General features: G+C 44.9%; 1 protein-coding gene across 1 annotated transcript in view; it reads right to left on the bottom strand.

Annotated features, from left to right (window-relative positions):
- Positions 1–23,187, bottom strand: part of LOC115472797 — a 78,424-nt gene that overhangs the window by 3,522 nt on the left and 51,715 nt on the right. Inside the window, exon 4 of the mRNA XM_030207233.1 lies at positions 7,095–7,267. The gene's annotated coding sequence lies outside the window, so the exon portion shown is untranslated. The remainder of the gene's footprint in view (positions 1–7,094; positions 7,268–23,187) is intronic.

The following is a 23,187-nucleotide window of genomic DNA, read 5'->3' as shown; positions in this document are numbered from 1 at the left end:
GACCTTTGTGAGTATTTTGAGACCGATGATGATAAAAGTGAGTTGTCAGGCAGTGATCCCAGCATGAAATGAGTACCGTCAAGGTCACTATTCACAGGTCATTATTGGGCTTATGCTAATATATTCCAGTTATATTGTGTTGAGTTGTTTTATATTATTAACACATTGGATGCCCCTGCAAAAGAAGTATTTTAATTGTTTTGGGTCATATTACATTTTGATTTATGCAAAAATGTGTATACAGGCCCGTTTTAGCAATAAAATATGCATCTCAATGAGATATGACTATTGTTTTGGCAAATTCCCATAGGAAGTTTTCTTGCACAAGTTTGTTATGGTGCTCATTTGTATCCATAGCAACATTCATGGAAAAGATGACATGAACCAATAGGTTAGTTAGTGTAATGGCCTCAAGAAGATGAAAATAATAGAAAATAATAGCCATATATTAAGGAGTGAGATTGACAGCTTGAAGCACAAAAGGATCCTCACTGCAATATGCTGTAGCTATGAAAACACAACATAGACATGCTCTCAGGTGACTCTTACAGTGTTTACAATATCTGCCAATGAGTTACATATGGTGAGAACATAGTGGGCTAGCCAGATAGAAGAAATTCATGATAAGTAAACATTCCAGTTTGTGGGGTTTTTTTTTTAAATATATTCTGCAAAACTTGCTGATTTGTGAAAATATTTCTCAGGGTCTTTTAATGAGAGAATTTCCATTGGTAGTTGCCAATTCAAAATAAAGGAAGCAAATTTGCAAATGTTGGGGTAAATTTTATAAGAGGACAGTTACAAAAAGCACCTACTTTAAGCTTATTTTATAAAAGCAATTTTGAAAGAAAGTCCAAAATTAGGACGGCCTGCTCATAATGTCAAAAAAGAGCCAATTTTCGAAGAGGAGAGACATCCAGATTTCCTGTTCGAAAATACATGAAAAGGATGTCCTTCCGCTGGAGACCTTTATCCTGAACAAGCATTTTATAAACTGAAACCTTTAAATTATAAATAGGGGAAAACAAAGCACAGGGACATCTGACTGGGAGCAGTCTTATCAAAATGACCACACAGACATCCTTATAGAACAGAGGAGTAGCCTAGTAGTTAGTGCAGTGGACTATAAACCAAGGGACATATGTTCAAATCCCACTGTAAGATCCCTCCAGGAAAAGAAAAATGCTTACGGTACCTGACTGTATACCACTTCAAAAGCCTTCAGGCTTCCAGATGTCTTATATCTTTAGGTACAGTGAGCATTTTCCTGGAGGGAGCCCCAGGGAAAACAAATTAATAGAGTTACAGTGAGATTTTAACTTCTGTCCCTTGGCTTACAGTCCCCTGCACTTACCACTAGGCTACTCCTCTTGACGTGTTTGCCGCTTTGTTGAGAATAGCCATAATACCTGTAGCTGACACAGAGCCTGGTTTTTCTTTTCAGTTTCGCTTTCAGGGGAGAGGGAGGGGGACAGCAACAAGTGGGGTATTAAGGAGGGGTAATGCCTTAATCCCTCCAGTGGTCAGTGGCTCAATCAGGGCAACTTTTTTTTAACTTGGACATGACTGAAACAGGCCTAGATCAAAATATCCTTCTTTTTAGACATGGACCTTTCTTCCCATTTGAAAATTGCTATTGGATGACCTACTTTTGAGCCCCCCCTAGTGCCACCCACAACACACCCCCTTGCTATTTGGACAAATGTGTAAAATGTCCAAATTCTGACTTTGCAATATTGGGATCTGGATGTCTTTAGCAGATGGACATATTTTGAGGCATCCATCTGCTTTGAAAATGAGCACCTTATGCACTTACTATTTGTGCCTTTACAAAACAGGTTCACGGAACAAACCTCGATAGTGTGCAAATACCTACATACACATTTATATCTGCTGTAAAGTGATGCAGATGTCTATCTGTACCTAAAATATGTATCCATAATTTATAAAATATGTAGGCACATGGCAGGTCAGACTGACTATTGCCCAAATTAAGGTCCTGGGAGTACCTATGTGTAGCATTCTTGGAAGTACATGTAATTGTAGGCACACACACACATATCCATAAATGGTCAAATAATTTTATAAGGGCCTTTTTTGAACATTTGTCTGTCTTTATGCTTGTAAAAACCTTTATAAGATTACCCCCTTAAAAGGGCAAATTATGTTAAGGCTTATTGCTGGTTTGATTAAATTTTCCTATTAAATCCTACATTTTTTGTCATTTTTTTTCCATAGACAAGAAATAGCATAGTTTGTTTCAGTTAGGATTTTGATGTGAATATGTTTACCCATCTATTACGGAGTCCACAATGAGAAATCAACACTTTAATTGACCCTGTAGCTAATCAGTTTATGTGCAAATGAACAGAGCTTAAAATATGTTTTAAATGATGCACATTAGTGAGACATAAGGTTCTCCACAATTGGTATAATTAGGTAGCTCTATTTGCTACTATGAAGAAAAAGGCCCATGAGATTTTTTTACTTCTCAACTGAGCTTGCCTTCCAGAAATGGGTTTTGTATGAAATTTTCTGTCAACAAGCAGGACTAAGTTAGGTACACAAGTGGGTGACATCATCCAGTGGCACTGGGACAGAACTACTCTTCCACAATTCAGAACTTAGTGAAAAAGTCTGAGCATGTGGTCTCTTCAGCGCCTCAGTTTTCAAGGTTTTTTTTCTACTCAGTTGAACAGATACAAAACAAAGATCTCATATGTTGTTAATTTTAATGCTGTTTTCATTGCATTTATTCCAAATGTTTCTTGTAAAATGTAGAGGACCATGTTGCCTAAGTCAGGATATCTTCCATGTCCAATATGTATTACAGAAATCCAGAACTTCAAAATATATATTAAATACCTATCATGCCTTAGTCCTGAACAAGACCAAAAGGACTGTAAGTTCTTGTGCTTGAATATCACTGTAAGTTCTTGTACTTGAATATCACTGAGAGCATAAGGAGAATGTCTAGAACATTTTGACGCTGATAAGAAGTTGCTCATATAAAAGTCTAACAAAAAGGCTTCCTTCTCATAGAAACCATCTACTCCTGTGCACACCAGTTGCGAATGTTCTATGTAGAAGCCTTTGACCAGTAGGTGCAGTAACCCTAAGATTCCGTCCAGTCAGCCAAAGGCCAGAGGCTCTTGAAGTATCCAGTCTTACAGTGCAACCACTTCTTGAGCACCTGCAGACACCTGTACAGAAGTTTTTTGCTTCAGCTCCAGCCAAAGAACTGGTCAAGCACAAACAGACAGTAGAGATTCTCTTTCCAATAAAAGGAGGCACTTGGATTCACTCTCTGTGCAGAAACAGCAGCGCAGTGCCATTAACTCTTTTATGGAGACACCCACTGCGACAAAGGACCTCCTCAGTTCAGACCATCCTCTCTCAGTGTAATCATCTGTGCAATGCTCTACTCCTAGTACACTAGTATTGGTTATTGTACTGGATGAGGCCTCTTCATTGAACTGTCTAATCTGAAGGGCCTAGTACATCATTTTGATATTCAGCTACCTTCAATGGCAAGAGAAGCGGAGGAATCTACAGGAAATTCCTTCTGACTCCTCTCCACCAGCTCCACCAAGGAATGAGTCCATATATAAGGATGTTTCATATCCAAAGTTTATAAGTAGAAATAAAAATGAAAACAAAAAACTGAAAACAAAGTGATGCATTTTTTTTTTGGACTAACTTAATACATTTTTTGACTAGTGCACAAAAGCCAAAGCCTGCTTCCTGTATCATCGAGAAAATCAACTCAACTGTTTCTTTCATTTAATCCAAATAGGATTGGTAGGTTAGTTGCAAAAGAATCCTAGCAAACTGGCTTACTTCTTGAATACAATTCTGCCATGAGCAAGCAGATATTCCTTTCAGCTCCAAGGTCAAGTCTCATCAGATTAGAGCTCTGCAACCACTGTAGCTCTCCTGAAGTCAGCCTCTTTGAACACCATCCGCAACACTACTACCTGGTCCTTTCCATATAGTTTTACTGTACTTTATTATTTAGACCAGGTATTAGCACAGGACAGTACTTTCAGTCAAGCAGTGTTGACCAATCTGTCCTTGTCAGCTAATAGCTTTTGCACTTAACTGTGTGAGCTCCTCCAAGGAATAAGACAACTCAACCAGGAGCAGTTCTGAGCTTGGGAGTCCCTCGCATGTGAGCCTAACGCAGTCCTGTTCATCCACAGAAAAAGCAATGTTGCTTGCCTGAAACATGTTTTCTGTAGACATCAGGATTGATGAGGCACACAATCCTTTCTAACTCCCCTAGAGTTGCCTCTATCTGTGAGCTCTAGAAGTAACTGAAGAGCTGAGGCGACTGCTATGAATGGGAGGGATACACATGTTCAGAACTTTATACTAAAGTTCTGGGCCCTGGGAGAGCAGTTCCATTTTGGTACTGTCAGATGATATCACCTGCTTGTGTGCTTGCTGTCTATGGAAAACTTCTATTACAGGTGAGTAACGTTGATTTTTTTTGTTTAATATATTCATCTTTTGAGTAGATATTCTACTTGGAACAAAATTTCTATCATAATAATAGAGTCATTTCATAACAGATTCCCTGCTTTAAAAGGGCAAGTGAGTGTCTACCTAGGCATTATTTTATAGACACATACCCCCGGATTCTATATAGAGCGCCTAGAGATCTGCGCTGAAATCCAAGCGTATTCTATAATGACGTGTATCACTTAATTGGTTTAACAAGCCAATCAGCATTGATAACAGCTCATAACAAATGAGCATTAATTGGCAATAATTACATTTTATGTGCACAAGTCACTAAGCGTATTCTGTAACGCAGTGCGCCTAACTTCTAACATGCGCAGGCAAAAAGGGACATGGTTATGGGTGGGGAAATGGGCATTTCGTGGGCATTCTGAAATTTATGAATGTAGTTATAGAATATAGCCCAGTGCGCCTAAATCAATGCGCCAGGATTTACACTATATTTTCTTTGGTGTGAATGGATGCGCGTAGTTTTAGATGCTGGTAAATCAACTAAGCGTATTCTATATACCGTGCCTAAATCTAGGTACTGCTTATTGAATACACTTAGTCGGCACTGTTTTCCACATGGATTTGTTAGGTGTCATAAATAGAATCTCCCCCACAGGGGCTCATTTTCAAAGCACTTAGATACACAAAGTGCCATAGAGGGGCATAATTGAATGGGACGCTCAAGTTTTCCTGAGGACGTCCTCGCAGGACATCCCCGCGAAGGGGCGGGGGAAACCCGTATTATCAAAACAAGATGGACGCCCATCTTTCGTTTAGATAATATGGTCGGGGATGCCCAAATCTCAACATTTAGGTCAACCTTAGAGATGGTCGTCCCCGGTTTTCGGCGATAATGGAAACCGAGGACGTCCATCTCAGAAATGACCAAATCCAAGCCCTTTGGTCATGGGAGCAGCCAGCATTCGTAGTGCACTGGTCCCCCTCATATGCCAGGACACCAACTGGGCACTCTAGGGGGCACTGCAGTGAACTTCAGAAATTGTTCCCAAGTGCATAGCTCCCTTACCTTGTGTGCTGAGCCCCCCAACCCCCCCCCCCAAACCCACTCCCCACAACTGTACACCACTACCATAGCCCTAAGGGGTGAAGGGGGGCACCTAGATGTGGGTACAGTGGGTTTGTGGTGGGTTTTGAAGGGCTCACATTTACCACCACAAGTGTAACAGGTAGGGGGGGATGGACCTGGGTCCGCCTGCCTGAAGTCCACTGCACCCACTAAAACTGCTCCAAGGACCTGCATACTGCTGTCATGGAACTGGGTATAACATTTGAGGCTGGCAAAAAAAAAAATTAAAGTTTTTTTTTAGGGTGGGAGGGGGTTGGTGACCACTGGGGGAGTAAGGGGAGGTCATCTGGTCAGTTCGAGCACCTTTTTGAGGCTTGGTCAGAAGAAAAAATGGACCAAGTAAAATCGACCAAGTGCTCGTCAGGGACGCCCTTCTTTTTTCCATTATCGGACGAGGATGCCTATGTGTTAGGCATGCCCCAGTCTCGCCTTCGCTACGCTGCCAACACGCCCCCATGAACTTTGGTCATCCCTGTGAAGGAAAGCAGTTGAGGGCACCCAAAATTGGCTTTTGATTATGCCGATTTGGATGCCCCTGAGAGAAGGACGCCCATCTCCCGATTTGTGTCGGAAGATGGGTGCCCTTCTCTTTCGAAAATAAGCCTGATAGTAACCTATGGTTCTTTGTGTGTTTAAGTGCCTTCAAAATTAGTCCCATAGGCACCTATGGGGCTGATAATTAGCCAGCGGGAGGCAGCCCGCATAAGTGCCATGGTTGGCACTGACCTCGGATATTCAATTCTGGGCTGTTCCCCTTGACAAGCATTGAATATCCATGTTTTTTTTTTTAACCAACAATAACCTAACTGGCTAAGTGAATATTCAGTGCTGGGCAGTTAAGTTAATAGCAGGCAAAGATAGGAGTACTATTTATGTGGTCTGAATTGCCCGCTAAACTTAACCGGTCAGTGTTGAATATTGCTGGTTATTGTGCGATACAGCTGGTTAATTTTTCAGTTCTGACTGCAAATATTCAGCAGAGATAACCAGTTATCTCACGCTGAGTATTTGTGATTAGGTACCAAAACATTATTTAGCCAGTCAGCAGCTGGTTCTGGCCAGTTAAATAGCTTTGAGCATTTGGGGGGGGGGGGGGGGGGGGGGAGGGTATGTGTCTTTATGAAATCCTAGCACGAGCTGCAGAAATCATGCTATCTTGCAGGCATGGCCAATTCCACCTACCCTAGAGCAGGTGTAAATGTCTGCAGCTATCATTTTTAAATAGTCATGTAGATTAGTATATCTTATAATCAACACGCGTACTTGCAAACAAGAGAAAACCCCCATGCAGATAAGAAAGGGTGGCCCAACAAACATTTCAGAAACTACTTTCTGTGACACATCAAAATAAAAAATGATATCAAGGGTATAATCATGCCACTAGAGAGAGATGGTCCAGATAAAGCAAAGTACACACAGCTGTCTCAGAGGATCTGGGAGCAAGATTTTCTTTGAAATATTAATATTTTTAGAAGACTTAAAAAATGTCTACCTTCTTGTGCATTTACCACTGTATTTCCCTTGCTTCAGATTCTCCCTCATAACATGTAGCATGTGGCCCAATGTGACATGACTTTCTGGTGGGATCAGTTCCCTCCTATTCTCGGATGGCTGTCTGAGCAGGTTGTCAGGGTAACAGTTGCCTTTCCCAGCTGAAATGTTTCTCTATAGCCAAACAGACAGAAAAAGTATTCACTTAGAGAATAAGAACTTATTTTCCATTGGTTTTTTTTCAGAAATATCTGGAGCATCTGAAACAGCAATGTATGTATGGGGATAGAGTGGGGGAAGAGCAGCAGGGAAGAGAGAGAAATGCTGGACAACAGGGGGCAGGAGGCAGGGATGAGAGATGTGCCAAAGAGATGCCAGGCTTCAAGGGTGTGAGGGTGAGATGGAGAGAGATAGGGAGGAAATGCTGTTATAGAAAACTAGTGTAAGTCTGCATTTACATGCTTAACTTTAGGCACGAGCACTTACGCCAGCTCAGTGGTTGGCATAAATATGTGTGCCTAACTGTAGGCCACCTGCCTCTCCTTGGTTCACGCTCCCCTTGAAGTCGTATGCTCTGCAATTTTGAGTGCATTACTTATAGAACAGCAATTAGCACCTATTAAGGCCAATTATAGCATATTGCTCGTTAACATCAATTATCAGCCTGTTCTTTAGTTATGCACACAACTAACTTTATTCTATTAATTGAACATGCAAATTTGCATGCTACTCACAAATTTTGGCATGCAACATTCTAGAATTAGGGGGATAGTTCACATTATTCCCAAAGAGTGAGCAATATTATCAGAAACTGACAAAATGGTCAAACAAAAATGCATAAAAAAAATTCAAATAAATGACATGGGAAATGACACAAAATTAATATTCTTGCTGCCTATCCCTAATAAGAATATAAGGATAGCCATACTGGGTCAACCCAATGGTCCATCTAGCCCAGTATCCTGTTTCCAACAGTGGCCAATCCAGATCACAAGCACTTGGAAGAAACCCAAAGAGTAGCAAGATTCCATGCTACCAATCCCAGGGGGTATGTCAGAATAATAAGCAGCATATCATATGAAATTGGCAGGTAGTTTGTGTCAATATCATAGCAAAAAGGACAGATTCTTTCCTCCACCTGATCTTTCTCAGGCTGAGTCCTTATAATAGTCTGATAAAATGGAATTTTCAATGGATTAGGATGAAAAGCAGGAAACCCAACTATGTTCTATAAGAGAGAGATTAAGGGCCTCGTTTTCAACAGAAAAGAATGTGCATAAAGTGGCACAAGGGGCAGATGGACATGTTTCTCATAGGAAAACATTTAAACCATCTAATAATTTTAAAAAAGGTTTAAGTCCGATATTCACTGAAAAGAAAACATTTTGAGAGTGGACATTTTGGGGGCGTGAGATGGAAGTTGAGAACTGTCTTGCCCATTTCCTTGATGTCTTCCTCACCCACACCTCACACTATATTACCTTCCCCACTACTGTCCAGGCCTCCAGAATAACATGGCCCAGTTCTATGCCGTAGACTGCTTTTCCTCAGTCAACCTCAGCCCTCCCTGGGCACATGAGGAGACCTATAGGAACAGAAAATCATATCACTCCATGAACATGCAGGTCATGTGTAATCCCAGGGGGAGACTGTGGATATATGTACTCGCTACCCAGGGTCCACCGATGATGTATATATCCTCCAGCATTCTGGAATCTACCGCAGGTTTGACTGAGGGGAGATCACTGGTGGTTGGCTCCTAGGTAAGCAGTAGTGGGATTTGTAAGCCCCATACCCACTCTCTCCCCTTTTTGTCACCACCCTACCTCCTTCAACATACCCCCAGAACCCACACCCATGATCCACACTCCACAAAGTCCACATGCAAATATACACCCATGTCTGTGGTTTTGCTTCCCAGCACAGGTGACAGAGGCTATCCCCAGTGAACCTGACTAATGACTCCCATTGTCCACCCCCCAAATGAGGCACAGGAGGAATATAACAAGAGCGAGAAGAACACCCACACCATCACTGAGGACACCTTTGGCCACCTGAAAAACAGATTCAGATGTCTTGACCATTTCGGAGGGGACCTCCTCTATAGCCCAGAATAGGTCATCAAGATATTCACAGCCTGCTGCATACTGCACAGCTTTGCAGTGCAATGAAGACAACCCCTGCCAGAGGACACACAGCAACAGCAGCAGCAAGCAGACTAAAAGGATGATGACCACCTTCCCACCCCTGCCTACAGAGCTGACAAGGGAACACACGAGCTAGGGCCGTGCCAAAGACTCATATAGACCAATATCCAGTAAAGGGCAGTGCAATATTTATTTGAACTCACCTTATCTTATTCTATCCCCCCCCCCCCACCACCACCTCCCCTCCTCCACAGTGCACACATTCCCACCCCTCAACTACACCTCCCCCCCCCCACAGCCCACCCTTCTGCCCCAGCACACATACCCTTCCCCTCAGGACACCCTCCCTACCCCCCCCCAGCACACACCACCACAGCATGGTAAGTATTTGCCTCACAGCCCTACCTTCCCCCCCCCCCTCCTTGTCCCCATCCCCTCCGCAGGCCACCTTTCCCACCCTTCCCTATAGCTGAAGGGGACAGTCCCGTTGCAGGAGAAAACACAGTGACTGAGTCCTCCCTTGTGGGGCTGCCACTGCCCTCAGAGGCATAAGGAGATGCAGCTGCTTCTGTTGCCCTATGGAAATTGGATCACTTGGTTGGCCCTGTGGCTGAGTTGCTACCCCAGAGGGACCTGTTGGCAAGGTATACCTACGTTGGTGTCACTTGCAGCTGGTGTGGAGGGTGGTGCTGCTGGAATGCTGGTCTCACTGGTTCCTCTGGGAAGGACAGGCACTTGCTGGACATAGCCACTGTGTAATCATGCAGATCTTGCCAGATCCCCCAAAGCTGCAGCCACATATTGTGCGTAGCATCCCTGCTCGCCTGCTGCATGGTATGCAGCACCTGCAGGCAGTCATCCTGGGCTTGGAGCCACTGCTGCTAACCTGAACCCTCTCATGTAGTGTCTGTAGATTCTGGCACTGGTAGTCAACCAGCTGCACATTTTGGGCCAGGAGTTTGTTGGCCAGCCACACAACCTGCCATCTGTGGTGGGACAGTCCCCTATGGGCCAACTGTGGTTCCTCTTCTTGCTCCTAAGCCTCTACAGGGGTATCCGGCTTATCTGGGTGGGTGGGTGGGGTTCAAGCAGTAATTGGTCTTTCTCTTCCTCCCCTGCAGGTATCTTCAGTGGGCTCTTCTGCTGGCACATTGCCCTCCTGTGCCTCCTCTACTGCCACTGGCTCCCCCTTCCACCTGAGGCATCTGTGCTGCCTGCTGGCTGCTGGTTCCAGCCACTACCTCCTACTCACAGTCCTCGCCTGCATAGGGAAAGTAGAATGTATAGAGAAAAAATATCCACCAGAAGGCGGAGAACTCTAGGGAAAGTAGATGAAATATGTCTGTTGCAGTCTTCCTGAATGTATCACTTCATGTGCACTCGTATAGCACAGATAATGAAGACTGCCATTGTCATGCCATCACACAATGTATGCTTCCACATCCCAAAATGCAGAAACCAAGGGTATGGTTCACTGTGGACCTCAGAAACCATGAAATCACCAATGAAATCAAACTCAGCTTGATCATCATGAACTCATGGGCGAATGCATTTCAACTAAAACTAAACACAGAAAAACACATTGTCTAATCCTCTCATCCCAATAAAACATGAACAAACCCACTAACTTAAATACCCCAGATTACACCCTCCCTATCTCAGACAGCCTGAAAATTCTCGGCTTTACATTCAAACGTAATCTCACGCTAGAGAATCAAGTGAAATCTACAACAAAGAAAATGTTCCACTCAGTGTGGAAACTCAAACGCGTGAAACCATTCTTCCCGAGGGAAATATTCCGCAACTTGATACAATCCATGGTATTAAGCCATGTAGACTACTGCAATGGAATCTATGTGGGTTGCAAAGAACAAATCATAAAAAGAAACTTCAAACTGCACAAAACATGGCAGCCAGGCTTATATTTGGAAAAACGCGATTCAAAAGCGCCAAACCACTCCGAGAAAAACTGCACTGGCTCCCAATCAAACAACGTATTGCTTTCAAAATCTGCACCCTGGTTCATAAAATCCTCTACGGCGAAGCCCTGGGATACATGACAGACCTCATAGACCTGCCAACCAGAAATACAACAAGATCAGCACGAACATACCTAAATCTCCACTACCCAAGCTGCAAAGGACTTAAATACAAATCAACTTATGCATCCAGTTTTTCCTATATAAGCACACAACTATGGAACGCGTTACCAAATGCCGTGAAAACAACGTATGACCTCCTAAACTTCCGGAAATCACTAAAAACTAACCTGTCCAAAAAGGCAAACAGTACCGATCCAACTTAAATGCCTGAACCCTGCAACACAATGAAACCAAAGCTTGTTCTGGACATAACTAAACTCTTCCTCCCTATGATTCCCTAAAGGGTCTGTTACTCATGAAATTTCTCTTCCATAACATCACTTTGTATTTGTTCATACTGGAATTGGCAATCGCCTTAACGGTACTATGTAAGCCACATTGAGCCTGCAAATAGGTGGGAAAATGTGAGATACAAATGTAACAAGTAAAATAAATAAATAAAAATGATGCCACTTTATTTATTTTTTGTCTATTAGATTGTAAGCTCTTTGAGCAGGGACTGTCTTTCTTCTATGTTTGTGCAGCGCTGCGTATGCCTTGTAGCGCTATAGAAATGCTAAATAGTAGTAGTAGTAGTAATGCCAAACCAGGGGCATAGCTATGGGTGGGACTGGGTGTGCCAAGGCCCACCCAATCTCAGCTCAGGTCCACCCAGTCTCTCTGACCCGCCAATCTGTACCTGTCTTGTCTCTCTGATCCACCGGTACCTGTATTCTTAAGAGCCGATTAGACTGCACAGCAGCATCCAGCCATGTGGAAGCCTCCAGCACTGTGGCAGCAAGCAAAGAGAAGCCTTTCTGCCTGCCTTTTATATTGTTAATGCAGCATTCGGAAACTCGGGCACTGGGACCGGCTCTGGTATGTAGCTGTATCTGCTGCTGCATGCTGCTAGCTGGAACCTACCCCCAGACCCGCAGCCTGTGCACAAAACGCTTGCCCCCCTCTCACGGCCCCCACACAGCGCCTGATCTCCACAGCTAGCACACATAGCTCCTGTCTCCCCCCCCCCCCCCCCCGTGGCCCACACACACACACACTGCCTGTATTGGCCAGTGCGCACACACTGTCTTCTCCTCCCCTCCCCCCCAGTGGCCTGTGCACACTGGTCTGCCACGGCTCAAGCCTCTCACATACCAGGCAGACACAGCGTGTGAGCACCGAGGAGTGTGCTTCTAGAACCTGGACTCCCACATGCATAATCATCAGGGGCAGTAGACTTTTTAGTGTGTGTGTTGCTGGTGGGATGCTAGATGGGGTGGGCTCTGCACTACCCAGGTTTAAAAAAATATTTAAATATAAAACTTTTTTTTTTACCTGGTCATTGCAGAGCTCAGAAATCCATCAACATTAAATATAAATACTGGTGGGTTTCTGGATGAGGGTGGGTTCTGTAGTACTCAGGACATGTTTTAAAAAAATTTATATTTAATGCTGGTGTGCATCAGGATGGGGTGGGGGAGGGGAGCGAGATTGGGATGGGCAGGGGAGGGGGCAGGGCAGGGTTGACACTAGGCTACTGTGAGGAGTGGGGGGAGTAGGGAAGTGTCGGGCAGATTCCTGATTGGGAGGGTAGGAAGGGAATGGTAGGGCTGATGCTGGGCTACAGGGATGGATAGGGGGGTAGGGCCAATGTTGGGCTACAGGGATGGAGTGATGGGGGTTAGGAAAGGGTAGGGCTGATGCCGGCTATAGGACAATTTCAAATTTTTGGTCCTTTATCCTGCAATTAATGATGGTTGATCTGTGTTCTGCCTGTGACCGAGGTAAGAGATTCTGATGGCATTTGGTGTGTGTGGAGATCCATAGGCGTAGACTGGGGGGGGGGGCGAGGGGGGGCAATGCCCCCCCAAACGACGGCGAGGCGCCGCCGCGCCATTAGTTAAAAAAAAAACAACAACACATGCAGGCACGCGCTCCTCTCCATCCGCTTGGCTTCCCTGCCCTCTCTGTCTGCGTCCTGCCTTCCTCTGACGTCAGAGGAAGGCGGGACGCAGACAGAGAGGGCAGGGAAGCCAAGCGGACGGAGAGGAGCGTGTCCGTCTACCTCTCTCTCTTCCTCCCTCCCTCCGGCGCAGGCAACAGTCTTTTTCAGCGTTCCTGGCAGCGGTAGCGATGTACACGCTGCCTTCGGCTCTGCCCCAAAGCCTTCTCTTCAAGTTCCTGTTCCCGCATAGGTGGGAACAGGAAATTGAAAAGAAGGCTTCCGGGGCAGACCGAAGGCAGCGTGTACATCGCTATCGCTGCCAAGAACGCTGAAAAAGCTGAAGACTGTTGCCTGCGCCGGAGGGAGGGAGGAAGAGAGGGGGTAAACGGAGTCATGATCTTGGACCTCGCGGGGGGGGGCAGTAGAAGGAAGATGGATGGAACTGGGAGGGGTGGGGAGCAGAGGGAAGATGGATGGTACTGGGAGGGGTGGGGAGCAGAGGGAAGGAGCAAGAGATGGATGGGACTGGGAGGGGTGGGGAGCAGAGGGATGGACCAGGAGATGGATGGGATTGGGAGAGGTCAGGCACAGCAGAGGGAAGGAGCAGAAGATGGATGGGACGGAGGGATGGTGAGCAGAGGGAAGGAACAGAAGATGGATGGGACTGGGAGGGGTGGGGAGCAGAGGGAACGAGCAAGAGATGGATGGGACTGGGAGGGGTGGGGAGCAGAGGGATGGACCAGGAGATGGATGGGATTGGGAGAGGTCAGGCACAGCAGAGGGAAGGAGCAGAAGATGGATAAGACGGAGGGATGGTGAGCAGAGGGAAGGAACAGAAGATGGATGGGACTGGGAGGGGTGGGGAGCAGAGGGAAGGAGCAAGAGATGGATGGGACTGGGAGGGGTGGGGAGCAGAGGGAAGGAGCAAGAGATGGATGGGACTGGGAGGGTGGGGAGCAGAGGGAAGCCTACTGGAAAGAAGACACTGCATAAAACAGAAGACACTGGGACCAAAGCGAATAGAAAAACTAAATGATCAGACAACAAAGGTAGATAAAAGTATTTTATTCATAATTTATTAATTGAAATGTGTCAGCTTTTTGAAATGTGCATCTGTGATATTTTGCCTGTAAATTTCAATTCCTTCCTCCACATTAGCATATTCATTTGCATATGTATATGTGCAAATGATATGCTAATATGCTCCGCCCATTCTTTGCCCCCCCAAATGAAACGCCTATGTGGAGATCTATATTAGTCTGACTGACTTGTCTGGCTTTTCACTGGAACATGTATTGCTATTGTGTTTATTATTGGTATTTGAGTGTTCAGAATTGGTGGTGTTCAGGTTTGCAACATAGGTTCCGAATATGTATGTGGTTTATGTTACTGTAGGACAGCTGTTCGCCAGACAGTACAGTATATTAAAACTCTGTCATCAAGTGCACTATAAGGCATTATTTAGGAGTATCCCAAGAAAAACCTCACACCTATATATACGTGAAGGGGCATAATCGAACGGAAACGTCTATCTCCATGGGCGTTTATCTCCAAGAACGGGTCCGTGAAGGGGCGGACTGAACCGTATTTTCGAAAAACATGGACGTTTATCTTTTTTTGAGCTGGGCGTTTTTGTTTTTCAGCGATAATGGAAACCAAAAGCGCCCAGCTCAAAAACGAATAACTCCAAGACATTTATTCGTGGGAGGGGCCAGGATTCGTAGTGCACTGGTCCCCCTCACATGCCAGGACACCAACCGGGCACCCTAGGGGGCACTTTTACAAAAAAAAAAAAAAGGTAATACAGCTCCCAGGTGCATAGCACCCTTCCCTTGGGTGTTGAGCCCCCCAAATCCCCCTCAAAACCCACTGCCCACAAGTCTACACCATTACTATAGCCCTAAGGGGTGAAGGGGGGCACCTACATGTGGGTACAGTGGGGGGCGGTTTGGAGGGCTCCCATTTACCAGCACAAGTGTAACAGGTGGGGGGGGATGGGCCTGGGTCCACCTGCCTGAAGTCCACTGCACCCCCTAATAACTGCTCCAGTGACCTGCATACTGCTGCCAGGGAGGTGGGTATGACATTTGAGGGTGAAAATAAAAAGTTGTGAAATGGCATATTTTGTGGTGGGAGGGGGGTTGTGACCACTGGGGGAGTCAGGGGAGGTCATCCCCGATTCCCTCCAGTGGTCATCTGGTCATTTAGGGCACTTTTTGGGGCCTTATTCATGGAAAAACAGGGTCCAGGAAAAGTGCCCTAAATTCTCGCTAAAAACGCATATTTTTTTTCCAATATCGGCGAAAGGCGCCCATCTCTGATTGCCCTATAACCACGCCCCAGTTCCACCTTCACCACACCTTCGATACGCCCCTATCAACTTTGTCCGCATCCGCGACGGAGTGCATTTGAAAACGTCCAAATTCGGCTTTCGATTATACCGCTTTATTCGTTTTTGTGAGATAAACATCTATCTCCCGATTTGGGTCACAATATAGGCGTTTTTCTATTTCGATTATAAGCAGGATAGTGTCCACCCATATTAGCTCTGGGCCCACCCAAAATATCAGGTCTGGCTACGCCACTGTGCCAGACAGCCAAACAGCCTGTTTGGTAAAGGAGAAAGGATAGTGGGAGTGATCTGGAGAGAACAGTGAGACGGCCACAGATGCATTGAAAGCAGGAATAGCTACTTGTTGGTGACTGGCTGAGGGGGAAGGGAGAGGGGAAGAAGGCATCAAAAAATGACAGACACAGCAGGACTCAAACTAGCAACCTAGCTACTAGCCACTACTTACTACTCCATGCTGATTTGTTAGGACATGCCCCCTGATCACCAGCCTTTCTGCCTGTAATCTGGAGTGCTTTCTTCCCCCCCCCCCCCCCCCCCCCCGCCTCTCTGAGAACCTGTAATACAGATGAGTTTCCTATCAGCCCTCCACAGTGTCAAAGCTTGCTGCAGAGGGGGTGAAATAGAAAGAGCAGCCAGCACATTTTTATTCCCCAAACCTTATCCGATTCCCCAGCCTTTGAGGAAGCGTTCAGGCCATGGATGTTCTCCTTGGGAAGAAGCCTGTTCACCATGTGCTTCATAGGGGTGAGGATCACAGGATTCCTCTTTGGTGGGCTGACTTCAGCCTTCTGCTTTACAAACCTCTTCAGCTGCTTCCATTCTCTTTTGATGTCCTCTATATCTCTATTTGTGCAGTAGACCGCATTAAGCGTTGGCATACTGAGGGGCATAATCGAAAGGGATGCCCAGGTTTTGCTGAGGACGTCCTTGCAAAACGTCCTGATGGAGGGGCGGGGAAACCCGTATTATCGAAACAAGATGGACGTCCATCTTTCGTTTCGATAATATGGTCGGGGACGCCCAAATTTTGAAATTTAGGTCGTCCTTAGAGATGGTCATCATTAGACTTGGTCATTTCTGATTTTTGGCTGAGACTGGGGAAAAAATCCAGTACCTTCTGGTTACATTTGAACTCCAGAGCCAATCAGAGCCCAGGGCACCAACTGTTAAACTATCTGGCCAATGATACTGCCGATTGCCTTTCTACAATCTTAGGTTTTTATGATTTAAATTACAGGCCTTTGACGGGAAGGGGGGGGGGGTATTTTATATATTTTAGGCCAGGGTTGGGCTGATGTTGGTTAGGAGACTGCTGGTCCACCAGAGGTTTGGGAGGACCATTTTTTAATCATTTATGCCATGAGTCAAGGCTGATGGGAAAAGGTTAGAGGGGCTGCTAGACATGATGAATCAGGTACCTCCTGTGTGTGTGTGTGTATGTGTGTGTGTGTGTGGGGGGGGGGGGGGGTAATCTAATTTGGACCATTAGGGCCTTTTAAGGCCACTGCCCCAAAAAGGAAGCCAAAGTTAGGAATATATAAAATTCCAAGCTGTGGCAACAGATAAGGGAAGTTTAGTTGATGTATATAAATGAGCCAAGAATCATTTGTATCTCAGACTTACATTTCTCAAAAATGGGTCCTAACCTACGAACATTTTCTTAAGTTAATTCAAAAGGCCTAAAATGACTTGTCATAAGGATAGTCAATGGGAAAAGTGGGATCTAAATTCTGGTTTCCTGCTTCTGAGCCATTGCTCTAGCTACTAGGCTGCTCTCCCTTATATTAAAATACAGCAAGATGGTAAATCAGAAAAGTTAGATTTATTTTATATTAGGTTTTTTTGTTGCAATTGTCATCTACGTATTTAGAGGTTTTGGTTTTTTTTCACTTGATGCTATTTCTAGTTTCATCTGAGCCTACCTCTTTGTACCCGGTTTTTAATACTATTTAAGTTGTTCTCTTCCCATTCAGATTACTAGACACTGAGGTGCGAAGGATTAATTAGAACATGCGTAAGCCGTGTGCCTTATAGCATCCTAGTTGAGAAATCCACAGATGGTGCCAACCTTCTGCCAACTCAGAAAAACATCATTTTTAGAATAAGTGAATAATAAATTCTAACACCTTTATCAATTAAAAAATACATCTTGCATAAAAGTTCAAGACCAAAATAATTGCTACTCTCCATTTTCCTTCCTTGACCAGCTATCAGCTGCTCTTCATAATTGATGGTTCAACATTGATTTTAATCAATCATAAATAAATTTGTGGATATCAGTATCAGTGTTGTTCACATTCATTTAGGGGTATTTTTACTAAGCTGTGGTAAAAACGGACAGCTTGTCCTTACGCGGTTCTTTCCTGTGTGTTAAGGGTATTTTTATCACTGACATAAAAATTCTGATTTTCTATTTATATCATTAATGGATGTGTGCTAATGTTGTCATTAGCACATGGCCATTTTTTAAAAATTACCACAAAAGCATTTACTGCCACCTATTTTGTAGGTGGTAAGAGCTTCTGTGTAACGATAGGCACTTGCAAATTTGCACCTCCCATTACCCATGCATTACCAATAACCAGCCAAGCCTTCATTGGCAACAAACCAGTCGCAGCTTTTATTTATTAATAACAGATCAACTCATTACAATTCAATTTTCAATTCTTCATAAGCAAATACATATCAATTTATAGAACTTAGGACATTGTAGTTAGTCGGTAATAAACTAACAATAAGCATTTGACTGATGATATTTCCACCCTATGTCAGAATCTACGATGACACAAGACCTAGCCTTTGTTTCATTCCATTCCATTATATTCTGGTCTTGTATTTCACCAAAGCCTTATTAGTTCTAGGTGGATTACAACATTAAAAAGCTAGATCCACATGCCTAGGAATAACAATACTATTGAGCAAATAAAGATGCACTCCAAATAACATGGAGGGCAGGTAACAGTGGCCGAGTCTGCCCTATCAAAAGATGGGGGAAAGGTTGGGGTTGGTAGTATGTTGGGGGGTGAATGGGGTGGGGAAAGGAAGTGCAGAGGGGAGTATCTAAAGATAAGGTGTGGTGGTTAAAAAAGTAGGAAGGTTTGAGGGGTTTTGGGTTGGTGGGGAGTTATAGGGAGCAAAAACAGGGAAAGAGGTATAAAATGAGTTGGCATGACGGGAAGAATGTATATTGAAGATGGGTGGAAGTTGGAGGGAACTGGAGGGCAGGTGTTTTTGATGAGATTTAGAGGGGTTTTGTTGTTGTTGTTGATGGTCTATGTGTTTAGTTAGAGGGGAACAAGCATTATGTGAGGTATTCAACATAGTGGTTACCTTTTTTGCATTTTAATGGCAGAAGGAGCAGAAAGGTGTCTCAAGTTCAAATCACTGAGCCTCTGCTTGCAGGAGTGGATGGGCTTTGGGATCTGGAGCTGGTGCTACTTCATTCCAGGGAGAGCTTGAAGTGGTGGATCATGCTGGAATACCAGTCGGTTCAAAACTCTGCTGCCCGTCTCATCTTCCGCCAGGGTCGCTTTACTCATACTACCCCTCTCCTCAAGACCCTTCACTGGCTCCCTATCCGTTTTCGCATCCTGTTCAAACTTCTTCTACTAACCTATAAATGTACTCACTCTGCTGCTCCCCAGTATCTCTCCACACTCGTCCTTCCCTACACCCTTCCCGTGCACTCTGCTCCATGGATAAATCCTTCTTATCTGTTCCCTACTTCCTGAGCCCCTACGTCTTGCCCCATCCTTGGCCACCTTTAAATCTAGACTGAAAACCCACCTCTTTAACATTGCTTTTGACTCGTAACCACTTGTAACCACTCGCCTCCACCTACCCTCCTCTCTTCCTTCCCGTTCACATTAATTGATTTGATTTGCTTACTTTATTTATTTTTTGTCTATTAGATTGTAAGCTCTTTGAACAGGGACTGTCTTTCTTCTATGTTTGTGCAGCGCTGCGTATGCCTTGTAGCGCTATAGAAATGCTAAATAGTAGTAGTAGTAGTAGTAGTAGTGAGTCCTCACATGACTGGGACAACATTTTAGCCTGGGTGGGCTTCTAAGGGCTTCACCGAGGAGGATTTGGGGGGGACACCGGTGCCGGAAAGAATATTTGAAGCGGGGGAGTCGGAGAAACTAAACAAATTCTCTGTAACCTTGGAGGATGTAATGGGTCAGTTCAGCAAGCTGAAGAGTAGTAAATCACCGGGACCTGATGGTATTCATCCCAGAGTATTAATAGAACTAAAAAATGAACTTGCGGAGCTACTGTTAGAAATATGCAATCTGTCCCTAAAATCGAGTGTAGTACCGGAAGACTGGAGGGTAGCCAATGTTACTCCGATTTTTAAGAAGGGTTCCAGAGGAGATCCGAGAAATTATAGACCGGTGAGTCTGACGTCGGTGCCGGGCAAGATGGTGGAGGCTATTATTAAGAATAAAATTGCAGAGCATATACAAAAACATGGACTGATGAGACAAAGTCAGCACGGATTTAGTGAAGGGAAGTCTTGCCTCACCAATCAAATGCATTTTTTTGAGGGGGTAAGCAAACATGTGGACAATGGGGAGCCGGTTGATATTGTATATCTGGATTTTCAGAAGGCGTTTGACAAAGTGCCGCACGAAAGACTCCTGAAGAAATTGCAGAGTCATGGAATCGGAGGTAGGGTATTATTATGGATTAAGAACTGGTTGAAAGATAGGAAGCAGAGAGTAGGATTGCGTGGCCAGTATTCTCAATGGAGGAGGGTAGTTAGTGGGGTCCCGCAGGGGTCTGTGCTGGGTCCGTTGCTTTTTAATGTATTTATAAATGACCTAGAGATGGGAATAACTAGTGAGGTAATTAAATTCGCCGATGACACAAAATTATTCAGGGTCGTCAAGTCGCAGGAGGAATGTGAACGATTACAGGAGGACCTTGCGAGACTGGGAGAATGGGCGTGCAAGTGGCAGATGAAGTTCAATGTTGACAAGTGCAAAGTGATGCATGTGGGTAAGAGGAACCCGAATTATAGCTACGTCTTGCAAGGTTCCGCGTTAGGAGTTACGGATCAAGAAAGGGATCTGGGTGTCGTCGTCGATGATACGCTGAAACCTTCTGCTCAGTGTGCTGCTGCGGCTAGGAAAGCGAATAGAATGTTGGGTGTTATTAGGAAGGGTATGGAGTCCAGGTGTGCGGATGTTATAATGCCGTTGTATCGCTCCATGGTGCGACCGCACCTGGAGTATTGTGTTCAGTACTGGTCTCCGTATCTCAAAAAAGATATAGTAGAATTGGAAAAGGTACAGCGAAGGGCGACGAAAATGATAGTGGGGATGGGACGACTTTCCTACGAAGAGAGGCTGAGAAGGCTAGGGCTTTTCAGCTTGGAGAAGAGACGGCTGAGGGGAGATATGATAGAAGTGTATAAAATAATGAGTGGAATGGATCGGGTGGATGTGAAGCGACTGTTCACGCTATCCAAAAATACTAGGACTAGAGGGCATCAGTTGAAGCTACAGTGTGGTAAATTTAAAACGAATCGGAGAAAATTTTTCTTCACCCAACGTGTAATTAGACTCTGGAATTCGTTGCCGGAGAACGTGGTACGGGCGGTTAGCTTGACGGAGTTTAAAAGGGGGTTAGATAGATTCCTAAAGGACAAGTCCATAGACCGCTATTAAATGGACTTGGAAAAATTCCGCATTTTTAGGTATAACTTGTCTGGAATGTTTTTACGTTTGGGGAGCGTGCCAGGTGCCCTTGACCTGGATTGGCCACTGTCGGTGACAGGATGCTGGGCTAGATGGACCTTTGGTCTTTCCCAGTATGGCACTACTTATGTACTTATGTACTTATGGGGTAGGGGATGGGATAGATGATGGTGGGATGCTCTTAGAGGACATTCAGGGAGAGGGGTGAGGACAATGTTCATTAGGAAAGCGACACCGAGAAGCGCAAACGTAGAGCATCAGGTGGGGACCCTATGCAGGTAAGGGAGTCCTCCAACTCCTGGGACTCCTCAGAGTCCTCAGTATCTTTGTCCTCTTCTGAGGACATTCAAGAGAGGTGGTGCTGCTTGTGTGCCATTGGTCACCTTGGGTTCAGGTACTATGGGTTGTGCATCTCGTATTTTGCAACAGGGGCCTACTCTGCAAAATAGCTCTGCTATATTGTATAATTTCACAGAAATGGCACCAGTGGATACTGCACAGAAAGTATATTGATTTGTTTGTATTGTTGGAATTGGAGCAGGCCGGAAATGATAAGAAGGAGGAGGGAGTTCAACATGGCTCAATTACAATGAGCAATTCTGCAAGGGTTTGACTAGGGATAAGTCAGATATATGAGGTTTCAGGGATATGGACATCTGGCTGACAAATGACTCCAGTGCAGCTTCTTACAGCCTTGTGGGGGGTCCAGGTTTCGAACCCCCAGCCCTCTGGTCACTTAAGAAAGTGGTAGACCATCCAAATGGTCGGGTTGGTCAAGAGTGAGACTGAGTGGTTGGGTCTGCTTCCAATTCAATGCAGGGAGCTGTGACCATGCATTATACCTTTCTTCCCATAAGTGTTACCAATGTAACAGGGCACATCCTATTTTCTGGTGTGTTGGTTTTGGTGTCAGAGTTTGAAGGTCAGGTGGATGGCCCAGTGTTCCAGGATCTGCGGGTCTGCATGACCAAGACACCTTCCACCATTAACTTAGGAAGCTTATGCCAATGATTGCAGGTTTACCCTGATGTGGCAGCGCGGATCTTATGGGAGGGTTTTTCTCAAGAATTTGTTGTCTCTTATGCTGGCCCCCATTTAGGGCATAGTTGTCGAAATGCTCTGACAGTTTGGAATTATCAAACTGTAGTATCCAAGAAACTGGACAAGTTGTGGCTGCATTTCCTTTACTTTAATGGGGTCATGGTTGGCAGTATACGGCGGTGTCCAATTTTGATTTAGACTTTTTAAAGTATGCCTCAGGTGGTTTGGGCTTTGAGATTTTCTTTTAAAGGGTCTGGAGCGCATAGGCCTGGTCGTCGTGATGGCAGGCAAAGGGATGCTATAAGAATGCGGCTTTCCTGGAGCTCTTCCTGATGTGGATGGCCCTGGTACTCTGGGGCAGGGTGTTGGTCAATCAAAGGGTAGTTTTTCATTGTGATAACGCAGTAGTGGTAGAGGTGCTTAACAGACAATGAGCTTGCTGTCCACTACTAGTAGAAGTGCTATGTTTGTCATGCATTGCTTGCAGTTAAATGTTGTGCTTTTGGCCCAGCATGTGCCTAGTGCTCACAGTGATATAGCAGATGCTCTTGCCTGCTTGCAGTGGGCCGGCTTTTGAGAATTGGCACCAATAGCAGAGAGTGTCCTGACAGACATGCTTCAGGATATATGAAACAATTTTCTGGTGTTTGAGAGTTGCTGACTATTTCCTTGGTGGCTAATATTTGGAAGGCTTACAAAGTTGGATGGAGACCATTTCTACACTTTCTGGATCGTCAAGGTGCTGGTATGGTTTTTCCTTTTCCAACTTCATTGATTATTGACTGTATTTTGTTTTCCACAGTAAGGCGGTGGTCATACAGTATG

Source organism: Microcaecilia unicolor, chromosome 6 (assembly GCF_901765095.1).
Source record: "Microcaecilia unicolor chromosome 6, aMicUni1.1, whole genome shotgun sequence".
Lineage (NCBI taxonomy): Eukaryota > Metazoa > Chordata > Amphibia > Gymnophiona > Siphonopidae > Microcaecilia > Microcaecilia unicolor.
This window is presented reverse-complemented; position numbering and strand designations above follow the sequence as displayed.